The 16,009-nt window shown below is 36.1% G+C and overlaps 1 long non-coding RNA gene across 1 annotated transcript; it reads left to right on the top strand.

Annotated features, from left to right (window-relative positions):
• Window positions 1-213: 213 nt before the first annotated feature.
• On the top strand, window positions 214-6,584 carry LOC131351584 (uncharacterized). The gene is made up of 3 exons (XR_009204413.1): window positions 214-259; window positions 3,345-3,552; window positions 6,145-6,584. It is a non-coding gene; the product is annotated as an uncharacterized LOC131351584 (long non-coding RNA).
• The last annotated feature ends 9,425 nt before the right edge of the window (window positions 6,585-16,009 follow it).

Below are 16,009 nucleotides of genomic sequence, written 5' to 3' on the forward strand. Positions count from 1 at the left end.
ATATCACAAATGTTTCCACTTTCAATAACGTATCCACATCTCAACACTGCAGTAATATCAGTACAGACAAAGAAATTCAATAAAAAAATCACCCAAAGGTCTTATGCTGCCTTTGGCCAGTTTAAAAGCATGTGTGATGTTGTCATCAAAGACTAGAGTGCATGTTGTGTAAAAGCATTTCTCCTGTGTAAAAGCCTCTCACCCTCACTTACAGACCCCTGAATGGTATACTCACAAAGGTGAAGCTTGGAACAATCAAGTAAGTGTGTTTTGACAAGACAGATATAAATGTGTTTCATAAAGCAAACAATTTTTAGATAGGTTCCATGGTCTCATTATGTACTGTACATCGCAGGCCTACTTTATATGGACATTTAATGTATACTGCAAATTCATTCAGAGAAATGGTGTTTAATCAGTACTTCATGTCTTATCTTTCAGCACCGAAATAATATTCTAATTCTAATAATAACAGGCTAATTGCTTTTAAGCAAGCTTGTTTTTGTGACAGACAGCCCAATGTCTCATTTCTTCACAACAAGAAATCTTGTGAATAATTTAAGGTAAACCAACAGAATCTTAATTGTATAATAGACTGACACATCCTTTTTGCGCTGAATGTTCTATCCATCATCTATAAGACAAACAAACAATTAGTGCTCCTCAAATATCTACACAACAGAAAGGGGTCTGAAAATAAATGCTTTTGTGCCTACATTAAATCCTCCCACAGAGAGTGATCTCTAATCCCAGCAACATGAATGAAATCACATGAGATGGAACAGTATGGAAGGCTGTGACCATTTTGTGTTCAACTAGCTGATACCTATAAGAGAACAGAACAAGACAGCAAAAAAAAGCTCTGTAACCTTTAATTAATTGGATGGATTCTTTTTTATTCTACTTCTCACCCTTTTGTTTCCCTACTGCCAATGACTCACTGACTCAAACACTGCTTCTCCAGGCAGACAAATATCTGCATCTGTCATTCATGACTAAAGCCTCCATGTCTGCCACTGCAATGCCAAACACCTGCATCACACTCGCATTCCTCGGCATGCAGTGAGATCAGAACAGTGACAATGGAGAAGAGTCATCACAGCTAATTCACCATGACAGAAAGATATGAATGCATTAAGCACATAGTTTGAGAGATTTCAATTATTTACATAACAGGATGATTAAGACACTTGTAAATAGAAAAATAATCTGTTTTTGCCAGCAGAGGATATTGTAATATCCTTTTTTTAGCATTTCTACCTATAAAATCAAGAAGCTGAACATAAGCCAAATTAAAATTTAAATTAAAATTAAAATAAAGATTTTTATTTCCACCATTTCTCAGCCTCAAGTTAATTTCATATTGTAGACTTATATCTAATGTCCTGTGCTCATCTCAGGACTTCACAACATTCACAATGTGTATCAACTGAACGTCCTTTCAACACACTAACGTCCGATAATTATAGAATGTCGTACAGATAGCGTACTTGATCAGTGTAATGAATAGTGTAATGATTTATATGCACACTATCTGGTGTCACCCTGACGAGAATAGGTGCTTTTCTGAGTCTTTTGAATCTTTTAAGATTTCTTCTACATGCCATCTCAGGGACATTTACCTTGCGACTGTCTTGCTTATTAAGGTATATAAATTGATTTCTGTAAAGCTGCTTTGTGAGCATATATATTGAGAAAAAGATCCAAACAAATAAAATTGAAAAGAAGAAAAGGAGTGGGATATTCTCTAATGATCTGTTTAATATATATCTCATATTAACAATTGCACATCCATCTTCTCACAGCTGATAATATAAGCCTTCACACAGATCCAAGGTTTGGGTGATTGATTGTAATCTAATTTCTAAAATATAACTGTATGCCTTAAAGAATTTTTTTATACAATCAAAAACAAAATGGTGATTGTGATTGGACATGGGTTCGAATGAGTGTGGAATTTGAGGTAATGAATAAATGAATATGGAGTGGCAGGTCTAGGGGGAATATTCTATATCACATAAAAAGTACATAACTGCTGGTAAAAATTCAGCTTGAAAATATATTTCCTCTTGGAATTCACATTCCCAGTAAAATAAGCAAGGAATTAAGGGATTAAAGAATTGGGAATTCACACAGCTGGCCAAATAATTCCCCAGCTTCATTAAGATGCTTTACTTCTGCGTTGCTGTATAGGTTTGCAATTTAATATAAACATAACCTTACTAAAATACCCCACAACTCTGATCCACAAGGAAGATGCATTTCCCCCTTGAATCTCATTCCATACATTCAGCAGCTAAGAATTATGACATGTATAACATAGGTCTGCGGTCTATTTGTTACTCTATTAGTGTATTAATTCACTCAGAACTCCATGTAGGAACTGCTCCTTGGTGTATGTGTACATTTGTGAATTTGTGATATAATGCTTTTGTCAGTGCTGTAAAGGGCCAACTACCACCTGGTAAGAATGAGGCCAGAACTAATCACATTTGTAAGCAGGTGTACTGTCCCTGGTGCAGTGTGTATATGTGTAAGTGCTTTTCTCTTCATGACTATAAAGCATTTTTGTCCACAATGGCCAACCTTGGGTCCTTTCACATTACAGAGATGGCTCTCCGCCAACCTTGTTCACTCACCAATGTGCCAACACTTTATTTTCAGTCTCTGCACAACTCAATTACAACTGCCCACAATAGCCATTGTAAATCAGATAGCTCAATCAATACGACTAGACCAGGAAGGGCAGATCAGAGCACTGACCAATGCATGTGTAATTTTACTCTCAATATGCAATTCAAGTGCTCAGATCAAAAGAGGAGATCACAATCTCAAGTGTGGATAAGCTTTGTTAATGATAACTATCTTTTTACTATTAATACCTCTTCGAAGAATTTAGGGCTGGATAAATGCAGTGGAGAGCCTGTGTACTTTTCTATTCATTGTAGTGTTTAGGACATTTACTGTCCACTCCTGACAAGGCAAAATCCTTGATGATAAGAACAGAATAACCTTCTAAAATCCAAGAAGTTAATGTAACTGAATGTAAAAACTTTGCATTTTTGTAGTCAAATATGTTAATATTTAGGACCATTCAGATAGTGATTCATGTAAAACAGCAATTTTTTGCTGTGCATAATGAATAATCATTGCACATTCACACTGTATAAATGTAAATATTTGCCTAAATTTTAAATGTAAATATTAGATATTAATTTACATGGTTAGTCACATTTAAAATTAACATATATATATATATATATATATATATATATATATATATATATATATAAACCACTATTTACATTTATCCATCCTTTCATCCATTGTTTGTTCCTACACAGGGGTTCAGGGAGCCTGGAGCCAATCCCAGAAGACCCAGGGCACAACTCATTGCAGGGCACAATCACACACACACTCACACACTTATTCAAACACTATGGACAATTTAGAGAGCCCGACCAGTTTTTGCCCTGGGGGGAGGAAACTGGAGTACCCAGAGGAAACTCCTAATGCACAGAGAGAACATGCAAAATTGAACCCTCAAGCAAGGTGAGAGACAAAAAGGCAAAAAAAAAGTTAATTTATTTATCTAATTTTAGCTATCTTGCTAGGAAACCTCCTTGCTGGTTTTATTGATTCATTCACCTTTGGTTATCTGACACAGGTAACTAATAAACTAGGTATTCTTAACACATGTAAGCTAACTAGTTCATCTAATGATGCTGAACTATTATTGTATAAATACATTTGGTATTTGAAATGAACAAAAGTCTTCATTTAAAAATGTGTTTTTTTTCATTTGATCAAATTTGCTTTGATGTTAAAGGTGCAAATCGATGAACAGTGGGTCCAAGAGCCTTTCCATCGAATACAAATCATGTCTTAGGTGGGTTTCACAGGCAAACAGCTGATGAAATAAATCCGGTCTATGGGGTTCAATAACAAGGGGGACTTAGTATGCATGTGCAATATTAGAGAAATTATTCGTGAGTAAGTGTTACAATTGTCCCAAGTCTTTCTCTCAGTGCAGCATGCCCAGAGCACATAAACTGTGAGACATTCATTTATTTTAACAAGATCAATATGGGTAGTCAGTCACCTGAGGTCATCAGTACAACCGATTAGAAAAACGCTAACATTTCCATAATTGAGACTAATTTGGCCTTTAGCATGAGCATGATGACAGGGCAGACAAGAGATGTCACTTCCACATATTACAGAAGTTTTTTAATATGCAATCAATCAATACTGGCATAAGGAACATTCCTTTACACCTTTTTGCAATGACAGACTCATACACACACACACAGATAATATATAAGTGGCAGGTAATGGTATGATTAATGTAGTGCCAAAATTAAGCTGCTCTCTTTGGCTCCCTGTGGAGAGTGGAAATGCCAAATGATATGACATTTCCAGCCCTATCACTCTTGCAGAATGAAGGGAGTTATTATGCTGTTATTCAGGAATTAATTAGAAGAGCAGGTGAAACATTACCTGCATGCTGTACTAATATTAATAAAACCCAAATACTGTATTAATTTGGTGACATCGTTTAAAATTTTACTAATGGATGATGCCAGTTTTCAGATCTCAGAGTCATGTCACTTTTCCATCACTTTAGCATTTTTCCTTTCTTTCTTGGTTGACAGATTTGATTATTTCAGGTACACCATGGCTGGTTGAAAACTTATCTCTACAGCCTGATCTCCTGCCTAGTCCTGCACCTTATGTCTTTTTGTGAAGATAAAAGCAATCTTACAAAGAGCAAGGATTTTAGCAGAGGCTGGAGCATGAGCCTACTCCTGTCCACAGATATGTTTTTAAAGAAAGATCTTGAAGCTTTTTTAGAGGTCTGCAGAGCATCTTGTAAACATAGAGGACACAGATAATGCGTTGCCTCATCCTTCTTGTTGTTGTTTTCTCTAGGTGTTTTGCACAATGCTTTGCTAACTTGGTGCTAGATTTTAAATCTCTTTATTTGAAAAAAAAAAAAAAAAAAACCCTAGACAGAAAGCTAGCTTTAAGTCCTTTAAAATCATTTTAGGCAGGATTATTCTACACTCAGTACAGTTCCCCATTCACTTCAGATTTGAGATAGTTGGTTCAATCAACTCACCTCCAGTATGAGTTCCACTTTTATGACCCTACGTTCCGTATGTTCCCTAGTGACCAATTTCTAATCACCATTGTTCAAAATGATTAATTGCCTATCACCAGTGTGCCCAAGAACTCCACCTATGCTGGATCACAACTGATCCTAATGACCAGACACTAATCAGCATCCATTGGTGTGCACTATTTTATTCTTCATTTTAAGCTCTCTTCTTGCTAAAAAAAACAAAAATTGACTATTGACTATTGACTGTATTTAACAAACTCTGTTTGTTAAATACATATATTTGCTGTCTTCTAAGAAGTAAAAATTAATACATAATGTAAAAATTAATACATAATACAAATTCCATTTCAATTCTATACAATTCTATTCTATTTTATTCTATGTATCTTGTATATTTAAATGATTATGATGATTCAATTTATAGGCAGACTAGTTAATGACATCATTGGGCAACTCCTGAGCCAAGTGAGCAACACTGATTCCTTAGTATCTGTCACCTCTTATGTTTTTAAATTGCAAAGGCAAAAAAATGACCGTCAGTTACATAGGATATACGCATTATTATTGTCAGTAAAAGTCTGTGGGCCTTAACTGAAAGTAGAGCTAATACTCCAAATTAAGTCTAATCCTCGCTATGGTCCAGTGTTCCCCAGGATGGGCTCCAGTACCACCATAGCTTTTTTACAGATGAAGCAGTTACTGAAGAGGAATAAATAAATGAATTCTGAAGTCTGAACCTATAAATTTCTCACACCTTCAAACAGCATAGTCATATTATTCTTAATTGAAGAATTAAATACAGACTTGGTCAATATAACATACCTATTAGTCAGTGAGAATGGTTGACCACAATCTGTCAACAACATAATACCAAACATTGTTATGTACAATCGTGCAGTGCTTATTGAATTGTGGTCTTGTTTGAGTTTGTTTTACTGTTTTGATATTTGTCTCTCTGTGAAAGAGTTGGGAAGAAAGGAAGGAGTAATCAGGTTTATTTATGATGTTTTGTTTCTTAGCCTCTCTTTTCTAGGTTTGTTTTCTGTCTCCTACTGTTCTGGGTCAATATGTACAGAGGTGCGTGGGCAGTGGGGCTCAGGACTTGCAGTGCACCATGCCTAATGGAATTGATATGGCAAGAAGCTGGCAATTACAGAAGACCACACGGACCACTAGACAGCCAAATATCCGCCCTGCTTTGCCCCTAAAACAATGTCAATATCAGTGAAAAAAAGTGTGAAAATAAGAGTGTTGGAGAGCTTCAAATACAGAACAAGTGTTAATATGTGTAACACAAAATGTACCTTTTAAGAAATTCCAATCTTTTAATATATGCAGCAAGCTGTCACAATATTCCAACAGTCTGTGTGCAAGAGCTGTCTTTTATGTCTAGCTATGCACTGGGGCAGCAGCAGGAAGGCAGAAGATTCCAGCAGATTGAACAAATTGCAAAGGTTGGATTAATCATTGGACCAAAATTGGTTGTTCAAGGGAGGATTCTGGTTAAACTACTGCTTATCCAGAACAATGTGTCTTACCCTGTCCATGCAATGCCTAGTTAAACAGCAATTCACACTGAACTATCAATTTATCTATTCATTTATCTATACAATAAAACTCAGCCAAGAGTTATCACATGATATTCAATAATAAATCAATAATTAAATAATAAGCTAATTATATGTGACCAGTTTGATATGTAAGGAATTGAACACAGCAGGTACATGCTGTATTGTGAAAATAATCAGTGATGGGGCTGTGGGAGGAAATCACATGAGAATTCAACAGCGTTGTGGTATAAACAATAATAATATTATAATAACTCTATAATTGGGTTCAGGTTGTCTGAAAGAAAGCACAATTTATTTCCTAAATGAATATTTTCTATAACAGGTTAATTAAGTTCTTTAAAGGGCTACAGGTTTTCTTTATCATTGAAATAATTGACACACTTTAAACATATAAAGGGTGTATTAAGAGATTAATTATAGTCTCTGTCCAAATATGAAAAACATTAAAGAAATGAACAAGAACAAAGTGAAAGCAGAACAGAATATTATAATGAAAAATGCACCTGATAATATTCCCTGACTGTCATATTGCTGTAATGAAGAGCGATCCCCTATTTCCCTTTTTCATTTATATCGACTAACAAAAAAACCTCCTGCGGTTCTTGTAACACATGTATAAATAGCATCACAATAGAGAAATGTCCTCTGGATTTATTCTGCTAAATTGTTCATTTTTTACTTGCTGATATCTGGGGAAAAAGTTAACACTTCGGGCTCATTAGAGTTATGCAGAGGGGGAGTGCGATATAAGCAGTGAGTACTTCTGTTCGGACTCTGTGTCATAACAGGTGGTTGCTTAGTCATAAGAGAATCCATCATTATAATTCAGAAACAAGTAGGCGAGATCCAAATAAAAAATGTGCAGAACCCAACAAAAACAAGAAATCCTTAATTAGGATGAAATTATACATGAACATCTAGCAAATTAAACCAGGCATCTGGATGGATTGTAAAAATGCATTTAATATGATTCTCATCCGCATGCCTCCCAAACTACACTTATTGTATGCAATCTCATGAAATATGTACATCGTCAGACCCCTAAAGGGACTGTTGTTTTTTATTTCATGTTAAAAACTTTTAATTGAACAATGCTTGTTAGTGGTGGTCTTGCACTTATTCTTATTGAGTCTATTTAAAATTGTGCCCTTCTTGTGGCTTCATCTGATCGTTCTGTTCAGTTTGTTGCAGCCAAATAAGTGTTTCGAAGTACACATCAGTGTTAGCCAGCCAAGAGTTCATTTCACTTGTTAATGAGCGTTTGTTTTCAGAAGTACAAAAAAAAAAAAATCCCTCTTGTAATTTGACATGCCATGAAAGCTTGGAGGGATTATCATATCTTCCTCATCCTCCATGAAAAAGAGAACAAAACATTAAATGGAGCAGAAAATTAAAGCATTGGAAATCAAACACTGCTGAACTAAGGAGATTCCTACAATCTATAGTATTTCAAGACAGGGCAAACTAATGTATCTAATAACAACTAAGTTAAACAAAACTCAGGGCTAGTACTTTCTGCAGGTATGAAAGAGGTGTGAAGTTCACAGACCATGTGTCTATATTCCACAACAAACATACAGTGTGCTCTGACCCTTCCTCAGTCTATGATTAAGATAATTAATATGCAAAAATTTAATGCATAAGATAAATGCTAAATGCTAAAGAAAGGCATTTTTCCTCAAGCAAGATTTGACAGTTAACCCATCCATCTGTCCATCCAACTGCTTAGTCTACACATTGGTGTGGGAGCCTATCCCAGAGGCACAGAGCAGGGAGATCCCAGATGGGGTGCCAACCCATTGCAGGTCACAATCTCACACACAATCACACACCCATTAACATTAACTACAGATGATTCTGTATTATTCAGCCTAGTATGCATGTCTTTGGACTGGGGAGGAATCCCACAAAGCACAGGGAGAACATGCAAACTCCACAAACAAGACAGAGGTGGGAATTGAACATGCAGCACTGCAGGAAAATGTGATAACCACCAAGCCACCATATCCTCCCTTGACAGATAAGCATTTTATCAAAAAGAAATTTGAAAGAAAAAAAAATACATTGGGATATTACAATTGATTCACCCTTTAACACATTTTGTAATGATCTTTGTTCTGTTCAGTCTACTAATCTTCACTCTTTTATAAACAAAGGACAATAAATGCTATGGGGAAATAAATGCTGTGAAGGTCATTAAAAGTTTGATCATTTTGATTTGATCAGCGGCTCACACAAGCCACTTATCTTTCTATGGATTTGTTTGCTATCGAACAGTAAGTCAGATCTGCCTTCTGATGTTGCATTGATTTCATTTCACTTATCCCAATAGAATTTCCTCTAAGTACAAGGATATATGAACCTAAAGGTGTAGATGAGTTTTATGCCCAGAGGTTATTCCATGAGTTCAGAACCTGTAGCCTGATTTTTCGTAATGGAAGGCCATTGGCTATAAGCAGTAGTTAATATAAAAAAAATCTTCTTTTTTGAAAACATTACTTGTGAGAATAGGTTCTGTCTCTGAGGCACTGAAAAACAATTACATTTATATCTACATTTCTGGCCTTTGGCAAATGCTCTTATTCAGAGTGACTTACAGAAGTGGTTTGTTGTCTACTTGGAAAACAAACCCTTATGCTAGAGCAGACTGGTCTGAGTATAAAGATAACAACATATTAAAGTGCTGCCAGATGCAGGACTGAGCACTGAGACATATGCAAATTAATATGCAGTTGATTAATGCATTTTTTTTGGTTAGGTGCATGATTAGTGATTACTGAGGAGATGGATCTTCAGTATGCTGTGAACATGTTAATCGATTCAGTTCTTCTGACGTTCAGGTATATACGTGGCAAGGGCAGAGAAATTCTTTAGGTTTGTGTCAACAAGACACACCTTTTACTTATGACTCATCAGCATAAGTCACATGATATTAGCCTACATCACAAGGGGCTGTAATCACAGTTAAGCATGTGTGTTCAGGAGGTAAAACCAAAATAATTGCATACATCTGTATTCAGACAATAATTAGATAGATAGATAGATAGATAGATAGATAGATAGATAGATAGATAGATAGATAGATAGATAGATAGATAGATAGATAGATAGATAGATAGATAGATAGATAGATACTTTATTCATCCCAAAGGGAAATTCACACCAAAATTAGTCATGTGTTGTTTAAAAACAAGACTGCTTTTTGAGCTGGAATGTTAGAAGCTGACTTGTATGTACAAGATGTGCATACACCAATCAGGCATAACATTATGACCACCTGCCTAATATTGTGTTGGTCCCCCTTTTTCTGTCAAAACAACCCTGACCCATCATGCACTCTGTATTCTGACACCTTTCTATCAGAACCAGCATTAACTTCTTCAGCAATTTGAGCAACAGTAGCTCGTCTGTTGGATCGGATCACACGGGCCAGCCTTCGCTCCCCACGAGCATCACTGAACCTTGGCCGCTTATGAATCTGTCACCAGTTCACCACTGTTCCTTCCTTTGATGACTTTTGATAGATACTGACCAATGCAGACCACTTTGGCCCTTGTCAATCTGGCTAAATTCCACCCATTTGTCCTGCTTCTAACACATCAACTTTGAGGACAAAATGTTATATCCCACCCACTAACAGGGGACATGATGAGGAGATAATCAGTGTTATTCACTTCACATATCAGTGCTCATAATGTTATGCTGATCCCTGTATATTTACAGTATGTACACCCTCCCAACACACACACACACACACACACACATACTGTATAATTACATAATTATAACTATAAATATAATAAAATTTTTTACTTAATTAAAATGCTTCCATGGAAACCTCTTTTTTTTAACATCTGAGCTGTTTTTTCATGTGAATGGTAAAGCATGTGTGATATGAGTGTATGAGCCAATATTACAGAGGGATTCAGTGCACTGCTGCGTGTTAAAGATGTACTGTATATTGTCAAGGGAAGGCAATAATTGGAACTGAAGCACAAACACAAGCAGGCACAATAACATTAATGCTGGTAGGCTTACATTAAAGCTGTTTGCTGATTTTAAAATTATACAAATTTTACAATTACATTTGCCTTCAAAAATCATTTAATTAAATGTCTACATCAAAAATGTTAGAAAAAGTAGTACATAATAAACTAAACAAATATTTCAGTGTTTCTTTTTCATCAGTAGCCTTAAATAGAATTTCTACAGTTTATATGGAAATTAGCTGGTAATTCTTTCTGAGCATCTAGGAGAATCCTCAAAACTGTACTCATCATGTGTTTTATTTCACAAGTAACCTGTTACGTTTTCTGTAATATTACTTTATTAAATCTAAAATATAAAGTGTAGTCTTTGACTGGACAAGTGAAAACACCAAAATCCAAAATAAAGTTTGTACTAAAAATGTACTGCACAATTAACGATAATACAGGTGAACTGGACAATATAACAGCATATGTACTGCTGTAGTAAATAAAGGGCAAAACATATGTTACTAAACCATTGCAGTGGAATTGCTTGACAGAAATAAAATGAAATAAAATGTGGCATCATAACATAAGATGTTCTACTGTAAAATTACAAAACAAAACAAAAGTTAAGGAAAATTCTAAATACATAATCAATGCATGAAACACAGCATTATAAATTAAAGGGTATGTTTATGTAAGGTAGATTGAAGATTATAGAATATTACATAGGTCTACTATTAGCCTCCTAGTGGTCCATTGGCAGGATACCGCGCTCTCATTGCCACGGCCTGGGTTTGATTCCTGGGCAGGACGCTAACCCAGCCACTGAAGAGTTGGCACCCAGTCCCAGGCCCGGATTAAAATGGGAGGGTTGCGTGAGAAAGGGCATCTGGTGTAAAAACCTGTGCCAAATCGAAACGTGGACCAAAAGATCTGCTGTGGCGACCCTGAACAGGAAGCCACAACAACAACATAGGCCCACTATTAAATATTCGAAAGTTTTTCTCATTGTACATTTCATATTATTTTAGAGACACTGATGTTTCGGGAGACACATGGGCTTAGTGGATAGCATGTTATCCTTGCATTTCCGGGGTCAGGGGTTCAGTTCCAGACTCCAGGAGTTTGCATATTCTTGTGCTTTGGGTTTCCACCTCAATCCAAAGACAGGCATCTAAATTGACTAGTTTGTGAATGGGCAGTTGTACCCTGTGATGGGTTGGCAATCTGTCTTTGTACTCTGAGTCCATTGGGATAGGCTCCAGGTTTCCCATCACCTTGTGTAGGATAAAAGATACAGAAAAAGGATGGATGAGTGTTGATGTTTATTTGAAAAATTTAATGTTATGCTACTACTACAAGTTAATTATAAAATAAATTTGCTTACCTTTTAGTGATATTTATTTAATCTGTTCATACTGCATTTAGAAAAGATTAGGTATGAGTTTAGAAAATACTGAATCTTTTTTAGACCATCATGAATATTGACACCATGAATAAGTATGCTACAAATAAATAATGTCATAGACATTTAAATGGAAAGGAAAGTAAAGCCCTAAAACAATTCCCTCAAATTCCCAAGCATGCTGTCCTAATTTACCAAACATCATTAAAAACACTGAATCAGTCTAGACGAAAGGGTAAGTCATGCATCTTTTTTTCTCAAATATTTCTTTACCTGTAGATACACCTCAAAGATTTTACAAGTATACACACTGATCAGGCATAACATTATGAGAAGTGACAGATGACGTGAATAACACTGATTATCTCCTCATCATGGCACCTGTTAGTGGGTGGGATATATTAGGCAGCAAGTGAACATTTTGCCCTCAAAGTTGATGTGTTAGAAGCAGGAAAAATGGGCAAATATAAGGATTTGAGTGAGTTTGACGAAGGTCCAAATTGTGATGGCTAGACGACGAGCATCTCCAAAACTGCAGCTCTTGTGGGGTGTTCCCGGTCTGCAGTGGTCAGTATCTATCAAAAATGCTCCAAGGAAGGAACAGTGGTGAACCAGTGACAGGGTCATGGGCGGCCAAGGCTCACTGATGCACATGGGGAGTGAAGGCTGGCCCGTGTGATCCGATCCAACAGACGAGCTACTGTTGCTCAAATTGCTGAAGCAGTTAATGCTGGTTCTGATAGAAAGGTGTCAGAATACACAGTGCATGATGGGTTAGGGCTGTTTTGGCAGCAAAAGGGGGACCAACACAATATTAGGCAGGTGGTCATAATGTTATGCCTGGTTGGTGTAATGTATTTGTTAAGGTTTCTTTATTGAAAGAAAGAATAATCACTGGTCAAAAGATTTCATTTGTTTTGTTTTTGCTTTGTTTTGAACCAAAACAGTCAGCTTTTATTTATAAGATGAGCCAAATAATCTGACTCACTTAAATGAACCAGAAGTCTCAATAAGCCAATAAAGTTTCAGTGTGTTAGTTATGGGTGATCCTGAGCTTTTAGTTAAGCATATCATTCCTGCTTAGGATCATCTTGCAGCAATTTAAAGTCCTGCACTTTTATCCGACAGATTGTAACCCTAATATTATCAACCTGAAATTGCACTTGGATCAAATGTGGATAGTATCCATTCCATATCACCAGATTTGAGTGTCTTCAAGAATATATAATCAAGTATAAGTGTATGTTGCTGAAATTGATTTAAGTAGAGGTTGTTTTGTTTAATCTCTCCCAGCCCAAATTCTGGGTGAATCAAGTTGAATACATAGCAGCATGTCCATAGATGCATAGCCTTAGAGCTAGAGACACTTACAGTAGTTCTTTTTTATCATATACCTAAGTGGTGTTTTCAAGGCACTCTTCTCTCTGTGTAGTTTTAAAAACAGAAAATAATACAGCAGCTCTCTCTGGATCACAACCTCCTCTTAATCTGAGAGACCATCTTAGTGCCTTACATTCTGGCCTCTAAGTGGCAATGATAAAAGGCTTGACTCCAAAGCATCTGACATCAGCAGGATCAGGTGAACTAGTGTCATCAGAGTAAAGAGAAGAGACTCTACTGAAATAGGAACTCTTTTAGTTTTATCTGTCCATCTTCACCATTTGGCCAAAAAGCTTTCTAACCTCAACGAAGAGAAGATTTTCTTTTTTTAAATGCTGTTTTCAACTTCTGAATATGACTTTCAGCAGTGACTCATAATTATGCGATTCAGGCATGGAACAGACAAAGAAGGGAACAAAGGGACAGAAATGATTACGATCAAAGCCAGCATAACGGATATGTGTTATTAAGTTTTTAATATGGAGTGCTCAGAGGGTCAGAAGCATGTGGTGGCAGACAGCTGTTGTGCCCATGAGCCTCATCTCATTGAATGACACCTCAGTTTTGTGATGGCTTATCAGTGATGGGATTAGTCCTACTGCACCTGATTGGAAATCCATTCAGGGGTGCCTTATCTTCCGTGCCTACAACCCTCCAGTCTAATCGTGCGAAAGTGAAGTGAAACAGAATGTAGCCTTAGCAACCAGGTGCCAGGCCACACATCAACACATACATTCACGCCAGTTGTATTCAGCCATATTATAGTGCTATTTTTAGATTCAGCTATATATAAAGATAAATAACAGCACCTCCAACAAGATCAAGGGATAGCCACTGCCGGTTTGCTGTTTCGTCTTATTGAATAGGGATTTAGGGATGTTTGCTTCCCAAAGTTCAAAAATTGGGTGGATATTGTTGTAATAAGCCATCAGTTCAGGTGTATCAAGGCAAAAACTTTGTGGGTTACTTAATTCCTCTGAAATGATGGTGTTATTTTCCATGCAGACATGACATTAATGGATACAGAGATGGGAAAAGCCAACAAAATCTTAGCAGTAATAAATGTAGACAACATCAATGATAAGACAATAATAACTGAATAATGTGCTCTGGCTTGTGGATAATAGAAACTCTATTACAGGGCTGCAGGGAAGAAGAAATACACCGTTGCAGTTAGGGAAGCGATGTATCTGTGTGTATGATGTTTTAAATCTTATTTCCCCACGGAGTTTGGTAGAATGTTAGGACATTTGGCTGGTGTTGCAGCTTATTTTAAAAAAAATTACAAACAAAAATAAAGAAATCATACAAAAAATAAACCTAAAATTTGGGATTAACTTTAGGTGTAGCAAAACGTTAGCTGCATTATTAATAATATCAGTAGACAAGGTAAGACAAACCTCTGTGTTTATGTGTGTGCACCCCAGCTCAGTCCAGTGCCTTGCTGGATCCTCTTCTTGCCGTCGTCAGTATGTCCAGATTAACAGTTTCTGGATAAGGTTAATATTAGGTTCTCTGCCAGTCTTTTATGTGATCAGTAAGGTTGGTGATGATCTCTCGCTTGATTAAAAGTCTTTTCCATACTGCCTGTCCCCAAAAAAGCCAAAAGGCAGGTGAGAAATGGATTTGAAACCCTATATAGGGAAGATAAGGGGTGAAGGTGGCTTATGGGTATTAATGGTCGATGACTAGTGAAATCATTTTCACATTATTATCAATGTATGAGTTATTGGAAGAAAAAAACATTTAGTTTTTAGTTAGTTAGTTAGAGTCCCAAACCAGACAAGGATCCTAGTAAATTTTTAGCACGACACACAGCATTTTAATAAAAATATACATTGTTTAAAGTAACTTATGTATAATGGCCATTGCAAAAAAGCAGGCTTGGATTAAGTTTTTTTTTTTTCTCTTTTATCTCAGTAGGTATATGTAATTGTGAGCCATGGTCAGTCGATGACTTATTGTATGTCAGTATTTACATTCGGGAAATTTCTCTGGATGGAAAATGCAGACTCGAAGAAAATTGTGGAAGGTTGGATGTTTTTTTTTTTTTCTGTCATATGAAATACACTGTAACATAACTGCAAGGGGCAATTTAATAAGTGAAAAACAGATGACTAATACAATATAAAGATCAGAATCAAACATAGACACCTCATAGGAGTCTAATATATTCTGAATATATTACTGAACTCACCTTAAATCCATATTTACTGAGGTCTGAATACAGCCCTGTAAGATTAAACCATTCAACTGAGTAAAATAGATATACTTTTAAATTTTAGTGCAAGAGTAAATTATTAAAATGCATAATTAAATAATAGCTTACATTCAGTGTAAAAAAACACACTGTTCTTATACTCACTACTGAGTTTTCTTTCAGCATTGTTAGACTGTGTTTTTCAGGAACATATTCATCTAGAATAAAATAACCACCTGCAAAACCCCTCAACATACTTCAGTACACCCTCAAAACAAGAAATCACTATTATTATCTTTTAAATGCCGATTGATTACATCCCATCTCTGTATTTTTCCTTGAACAATGCAAATA

This window comes from Hemibagrus wyckioides, linkage group LG04 (assembly GCF_019097595.1).
Source record: "Hemibagrus wyckioides isolate EC202008001 linkage group LG04, SWU_Hwy_1.0, whole genome shotgun sequence".
NCBI lineage: Eukaryota > Metazoa > Chordata > Actinopteri > Siluriformes > Bagridae > Hemibagrus > Hemibagrus wyckioides.